We start from the raw sequence: 8,361 nt of genomic DNA on the forward strand, positions 1-8,361 counted from the left end.
CTTTTGATGGACATGGATAATGTTAAAGTATTTTATAGTAAAGTGTCAAATCTTGTAGAATTTTCTCATTGCATTGTAGTCTTGATCTTTGCATTGCATGCTGGAAAATCTAACAGCTGGTGGTGGAAATTGCCATGCAGACTCAAGTCCTGCAGAAGGAAATAAAATTTGCCATGGATGTGCATTGCATTAGAGTGCGAGAAACGGATAAGATCAAACTCCTAGACGAGCCAATTTGGTCCATGTTTAGCAATTGGAAGAAGATTGGGCATGACAAGAAAGGCTACGTAATAGTTGATCATGGTAGATGAAAGTAGAAATCATGCTCGAGTTGTACGCATGTACATCGAGTTCTGATGAAAACACCATTGATGGAGAAAATAGATTTCCCCATAGATAAAAGATGTATAATATTAAGCAGTATAAAGTCTTACTATGAATTAATGAATAAGAAGGATACATAAGATTTAACGTGGAAACCAAAATAGTAAAAACCACAGGCCTTTTTAGGCTAAGCCAAGCCGAAATTCTTCATTATGTATACTGTAGGTAAATATACATACGCATCCATGGTAATGGATCAGAGTAGAATGAGGAAGAAATATTATACGTAGGTGAGTTGTCCCTCCTGTCATGATCCCTGAGCCTTTATATCGAATTATTTCCTAGCAATTGCAACTTCCTGTAGCTCTCCCTACTTTCTTACTCGGACTTCTTCCTTGACTATTGAATAATATATGTAAAATGGAATATTATTCCATCACAATCCTTAGGGGAAACTCCTACCATTCAAACATTTAAGCACACAATTAGTAACATTCTGTCCCATCTCATCCCAAAGATTATGGTTAAAGCTCAGGTTCATCCCATTGAGACTAGGGATATTTATTTTGTCCCATCACGAACAAAGCATCCTTAACTTTTTTTGCCATAAAAGGATGCATTAAACTTGCATTGTCCCTATCAAATAACACACGCGAGTGCAATAGTTTGAACAACTCTCCCTTTTTACCGCCACTAGATCTGAAAATTTCCTCAAAGTCCCCAAGGATAATAGGTTTCATACGATCCCCATCTACCTAATTCCCCTTCATTCCTAAGCTTTGTCACAAAAAATTTCCTCCTCCTTCATGTCGTGGTATCCTGAAAGAATTTAGTATTCAGATCTTCTTTCTAAAGCTAGTGCTGCTTTGCCCTTTTATTCCAATAGGCATCCTCCGGATTATTAAGCATCTACAGTTCCTTGTCCAAGGAATCAAACCTTTCTAGAGACACACTATCAGCCTTTCCCCTTAGTATTAGCAAATCGTTATTCAAAAAGGCCATCTGCTTTCAAAACCTATGAAATTTCTACCCTCCCCACTCCATTAATTTTGTTCGACCGTACTCAAATCTCGACTGGAGATCTAACCATCCCCCGAACCTTCCCAAGATCCACTCACAACCTTCCTACAGTCATTCTCTCGGAGGTATACTCATATATGTCAAGAAACAAGGCAGAACGGTTAGACGTATGGGTAATGATGTTAATAACTCTTGTTAACATGTGGCTAAAAATTCAATATGACCCTGTTAGCACTATCCAATCTCTCCTCCACTCAGTTAACCCCCTTCCCCTTTCCAACGTAAAAGATAGCCCGTTGTAGGCACAAAGTCTAACCCATACCGCCACTGCATCTCTGAAGCCTTGTAGTAGACTTTCAGGATGTAACTTGGGTCGGGGGGGGGGGGGCTCTTTTCTGATTGGAAAGCCAAATCATTAAAGTCCCAAATTACCACCCACAACAATGCAGATTGACTCCTCAAAGAGCACAAAAACTCCCAAGCCTCCCTTTTTCAACTCCTCATAGGAAACCCGTAGTAGCAGGTTAAACACCATTTATCAAACCCTGGGCACTGTAATCTCTAAATTAATATGATTTCTCGAAAAGCTAATCAAACTGCCTATGTTGTTCTTTTTCCAAAGAAGGGCTAAGCTCCCACCTATTCCTAACCTATCCACGCAGAAAAACCCCTCGTATCCCAGGAACACTCAAAGCCTCTTAGCATGGTTCCTATCCACCTTAGTCTCCATTTGAATAATCAAATTGGGTTTCTTAGGAAACACCAGGTCTAGAATCTCACGAACTGTCTGTGGATACCTATGTCACGATAGTTCCAACTTAGAACACTCATTGGGAGGGGCGGGTCTGGAAACCAGAACCCGCCAAACACGTTTTTTTTTTAAATTTCTACCATGACCACGTTTTCCCCTTCATTCCCTTCCCTCGTCCTTTTATGACCAGTCGTCATCCCCCAACATCACTCCTCCCTCCATCCACAGTTGCCCCGACTGGGGTTCTCAAAGGCCCTTCTTCCCCTAACCACAGCTAGGGGTGGAAATAGGTTGAGTCTAGCCGAGTTTTAAAAAATTAGGCTTGGGCTTGTAACGAAAATCTAAAGCCTATGCCTGGGCCTGAGCCTGTATGTAGGCTTTTTGTTAGGCTCAAGCCTGAGCCTACAATTAGCCTGGCCTGTCCTAAAGCCTTTTTAAAAGCCTGCTTAATATTTAGAACATTAAAAAAGATTCAAAGTAAGTCCTACTTTGAGCCTATTTAAAGCCTACATGTTACGACTTTTTAAAAACTTTAATAAGTATATCTAAATAATTAAAAAAAATATACCTAATACAAAACTAATACATAATTACATAAGTATATCACTGCAATGCAAACATAATAGCATTAAAATATAAAATAAAATAAAAACACGACTTTAGCATACTCGTTAACTTGTTTATAAATAAATTCAATTGTATTATTTTTTGTTATCCTATATAATATCATAAATAGTTAACAATCAATTCACATAATTAAGTTGCGACATTTCATTAAATATTATGACAGTAAGAACAGTTAATAAAAAAATTAAACAATACGAACACTTATAGCAGGATTAGCAACAATGTTTATAGTTGAATCATAATTTAGAATGAAATTTTGGAGGTGGAGGGTTAGTGTTTGATAATTATATATACTTGGAGTTATATTGTAAATATAAAAATATATTAGGTATAAATTATATATATATATATATATATGTATGTATGTATATATATATATATATGTATGTATATATATATAGAAGTAATTTCAGGTGCGGCCATGCGGTCACACACCACTCAATGTTACGAAATACACCACTTAATGTTAAGAAACACACCAAAATGAAACACAATGCAACACACCACAATGTTAAGAAACACACCACAGTGCATATTTGTGTGGTGTGTTTCTTAACATTGAGTGGTGTATTTCGTAACATTGAGTGGTGTGAACCGCACGGCCGCACGGGAGAGCACGACCGCACCTTATCATGACTATATATATATATATAGGCTAGGCATGTTTAGTTTAATAGGCTTTGAAATTTGGCTCTAGCATGACATTTTTACTAAACGAGCTAGGCCTAACTAGGCCTTAATTAGGCATGGTGTTAGGAACCCTGAACCATTGATTTTGATGATACCAAAGACCCGAGGAGACCCCCCAATTCTTGTTTTGTCTTTTATGGTTTAGAAGGACGAATCCTTGCCTAAGTGTTAGTTGTTAGACGAGTCATTACTCTTAAAAAGGTAACTTGTTATCTTTTCTGAACAAAACTTCAAGTAAGAGATTTCAAGCCGAAGACTTGAAGATATGAAGAGTTGAAGACTGAAGACACGAAGACTTGAAGATACGAAGAGTTGAAGACTGAAGACACGAAGACTTGAAGATACGAAGAGTTGAAGACTGAAGAATGTGAAAGTTTTAGGCCGAAGCATGGAAGGGCCGAACTCTTGAAACCGAACAATCAAAGGTGATTGATTCGAGGAGATGATGAGAATGATAAGGTCAATCATTCTCACGAGTACCCAAGGCACTAGACATTCTCTGATAGTTGTCTTATCCATTGCCTTGAGGTTGGGTATAACCTGAATGTCAAAATAGATCCTAGGCAACAATCCCTAGGAGCATTAAATGATTGTCACCTTTTTGTGGGACAAAAGACAAATTGTCCTTGCATAAAAGTGAACAAACGGCTAGAAAGGTACTGACATTCTGAAAAGGTTAAAACTTTACCCATTGGATATTACACACTGGGCAACAGGTTTGAAAATTTTGGTTTCCTCCAACGGATCTGAAAATTGCCACCTATAAATACCCTTGTTCCATCTCACTTGAACAAGGTTGAAAAAGAGAAAAGCCATTAGCAAGCAATTTTACTCTCAGTGTGTCAAAAATATTCAAAAGCTCAAAAGTTCCATCCAGATTATAAAAGAGATCTTGTGAAGCTCAAGAGTTGAAATCAAGAAGTTCAAACACAAGAATATCAAGTTGGAGAAACACTTTCAACCATCTCTACTTGGTTAAGTAGAAAGAGGTGGAGTAAACCTTGAAGGAGTTGAAAAACCTAACCAAACGTGGCTGCCGGGCTTAGTGATCAAAGGAGCACGTTGTAAATGGGTTTTGTACTATTAAGGAGAAAATAGTGCAAACCTTCACAAGTTGTGAAGACGAGTGGAGTAGGCTTCGTTAACAGCCGAACCACTATAAAAACTTATCTCTCTCTCTTTTTCATTCTTACGTACTGTATTGCATGCCACTCTTAAACCTAATATTTTCATAGACTAAAGTTTTGTGCAAAGTAAACTTAAAATTGACATAACTTGTCTTATTCGCTGCGTTCTTATCTTTGATCGAGTTTATTCCTTCTAAAGGATTGATCTCATAAAAAGTTTTAAAACTCCATGTGAGTCTATTTAACTCCCCCCCCCCCTTCTAGACTCACATCTCTACTACCGGGACCAACACACAGACATAGGTCCCTACAAGGGGCCTGACCTATTCCCACTCCTAACCACGGTGCCCCAACTCCCTGTGACCCCTGTTGGTTTTATGAACCACGGATGGTCAACCGGCAGGCCAACACCACCGGAAAATTCACTAAACACTTGATCAGATATTAGAGTGACTTCTCAGCCCTCGTTGTATCGTAAATTTCCTATTGAGTGCAGAAAATTGCCTGTCTCTCTTTCAAGGCCTTACACCTCTATTTATACAAGCTAGGAGGGATTTCTCCCTTTGGATACTCTAAACTACCATATTCAAGTTAGGAATTCTTTCCTTATTACATTTGGACACTTTCCTAATCTACTTTAATCTTCCTTCCATATCTTCCGCTTCACGCCGCCTGACTCCTTTTAGGAAACTGTTATAACCGCCTTTCTCACACCGCCTTCTTTACCTCGGTCACGACCCTTAGATCGGTCCGGGCTGACTCCTCTCCTTTAGCCCGTCCCTTCTTTCATGGTAATTAACTGTTTCAATAGCAATCACTTTGAGTCTAAGATCTTCAGCTGCCTTGTCACCTCTTATAAAAAATCCTCGGTCGACCGACTCATCATCGACCAACCCTCGTCGTACCATTGTGCCTTCCTCCGAGTCCTTCAAGCCCGCCCTCTTCTCTCCATTTCTCTCCCCTTCTCATTAGTCGTCCTTTTTATTTATACCGAGCTTCTAATACCAAGCCTTAGCCTATTCCCTATCATCTAGTCCCTCATTTTTCCTAGGCAAGCAAAGAACAGCTTGGGGAAACGTTTTTGCTTCTTCGGCCTTTAGAGAGAATTTTACTCCCTACTCCTTCACTTTCTCGAGTTATGCGAAGCGCGACTTGGAAAAGTACTGATAACTTAGCTTCTACCACGAACCCATCCTCTAGCACTCTAACTCTTCCGTTTTTGCTTGCTTGGAAAATTTTTTTTTACCCCCCCCCCCCACATTCCCTCACTTTCCTGAGTTACGCAAAGTATGACTCGGAAAAGTACAAACAATTGGGTCTGGAGCTTTCTTCCTTTGTAGCCATCACTCGTCCCATCCCGAGCTTCCACTTTTTGGTTCTATCTTCTCCCTGTCCCATCATTGGTCAAGTCTGACGCATTAACTACCTGCGATCCTTATCTTCTCTTGGACAACGAGCTTCTGACACTGTCACATCACCTTAACTACAGTCACTCGAGTGCAACTACCGGTTTGTCCTTTTCAAGGCAATCCTCCTCCTACAAATAACGACGTCATTTCCATATTTGCTCACCTCTTCTCGCTCCAAACTCACGCTCGCTAACCATGGGATCAAAATGTAAGGATTCTGCTCCAGCTCACCGGCGATCCTTCCCGCAACTTGTTGATGAAGTATAAATGGGAGTGAAAATATGGGTGTGTTATGTCGTTCCGCTGAGGATTGGGGTTATGACACGTGATTGTATGAATTACCAGGCACTAGAGTATATGAATTTAATAGAATCCAAGCAACTAAAACTGAAAGATGTGAATTAAAAGAAAGCAATAGACTAAGGTGTAAACTGTATGATAAAGGTATGGGCCAGATTAGGGGATTGTAACCTTGATGTTCTAACAATCTCAAAATTAGGGAAAGAATAACTAATCCAGGGATTTATGGGCAATGCACAAAAGAATTCAACTCAGCTACTTTCGTAATCAATAAGCCGAATTAGGCTGCAATTGCCCCACTGTCTTGATGCATCAATTATAATCTTAAGCACCTAAGCATTGTAAGCCCCCAAAATTATCTCTATTTTCATAGTAGGAAAATTAGGTTGAAATTGGTAAGGCTCGAGGTCTCCATCCAACTTTCGTTGTAATGAATCCCTCTCCCAGACTAGCAATTAATTGTGGCCACCAATCAATAACAAGTAGAAAGAAATCCCCAACTCAACATAAACCCTGGGTAAAAGATTCAATCCCTTTATACAATTATCATAAATTGAACATCAAGATTAACACCCTAATCCAAACCCATAAGCGAACTACTCACGCATGATTGAAGTAAACAAAACAAAGCAATAATAAATAACCATCAACATTGCAAGAAATCTGAGAAGAAAGTAAATAAAGGAATAAGAGAACTTAACTGATAAAGAACAAATCCAACTTCAATCCAAGATTCCAAGCTTGAAATTAAATAATCTAATCTAAACTATGCTAGGGAAATATAAAGAGAATAAAACTAACTAGGGTTTATGTAATACCCCGAAATATTTTCTACTAAAAGTTCCTAATTTTGAAAAAAAAAAAGAAAGGGGAAGGTTTAAATTTTATTTTATTCTGAGGCATTGGCATGCTCGATCGTTGTCAATAAGCTGCGATCATACGTACCGGTCACGAACCATAAAAATTTTAGGAGTATGTGTTCTATCCCGTTTGTCCTAGGAAGTGGGTTATTAGGCACCATACTATTAACCTTGAATTTCCTATTTAATTAAATTAGCCCGTAGCAGTGAAAATTTATTTTGATCGTAGCATCGCTGTATTTCGCGGTGTACCGAACCTTGCCCAATTTTGAGATTTAGTCCGGGATAATTTTGGTTTCAAAAATTATTCTATCTAGATTATTTTCTACCGAGAATTCATCTATTTTAATCCCGGTCAGTCTAGCTAAGATATTTTTCAAAACTTAACCACAAGCAAGTGACACTTGTCACAATTTTTACCACATGTTTAGGTAAGAATAGTCAACCATGTGAGGAGTAGAATTATAAAGCATTCTTTTCCCATTTTTCCCTCATTTGGCCGAAATCACAAAGAAGAGAATAGAGAGAGAAATCATCATCTTCTTCCTTAGAGCTCTACCTTCCATAGCTAAAATCTTCTTCACAAGTCTTAAGCTATTTGGTAAAACTTTAATTTTATTCGGTAGAAAGCTTTATTTTCCATCCTAGATCTTGAATCTAAGTATAGTTTCTTAATAATTGTTGCTATAATGTTAAATTTCTCTTAGGGTTTTGAGTGAAAAATTTGGGGAAAAGATTCAAGATTCCTCCTACGGTGTTAGTACACTCCCGAAAGGTAAGGAATCCCTTAAGTAGGTTAAGGTCACTTAAAATTAGATAATTGATAGTTTATTTGAAATATGATGAGTTTTAGGTGAAATTATTGTGTACATGTTTGTATGTATAATATATATGTAATTGTATTTTACATAATATATATGTACAAAATGTCGTGTTGGTGAAAGGTGATTGTTAATGTGCCTAAATATCTAAATTAGAAATACTATGTATATTATATAGTGTATGTACGTACGTGTAAGTATAATAATCTATATTATATGCGTATTATGTATGTATGTATAAGTAATATAAGGTGTTGTATTATGTATATATATGGTATGTATGTTAACCGTGTATACATATATGTATGAGTATTATGGGAAATTTATACTATGTATATATAGTATGTGTACCTTATGTAAGTATGCATAAATGTGTGAGGTGTTATGTTGTATGCATATATACATATATGTAGTGTTATGTACATATGTAAT

This window comes from Ipomoea triloba, chromosome 3 (genome assembly GCF_003576645.1).
Source record: "Ipomoea triloba cultivar NCNSP0323 chromosome 3, ASM357664v1".
Classification (NCBI taxonomy): Eukaryota; Viridiplantae; Streptophyta; class Magnoliopsida; order Solanales; family Convolvulaceae; genus Ipomoea; species Ipomoea triloba.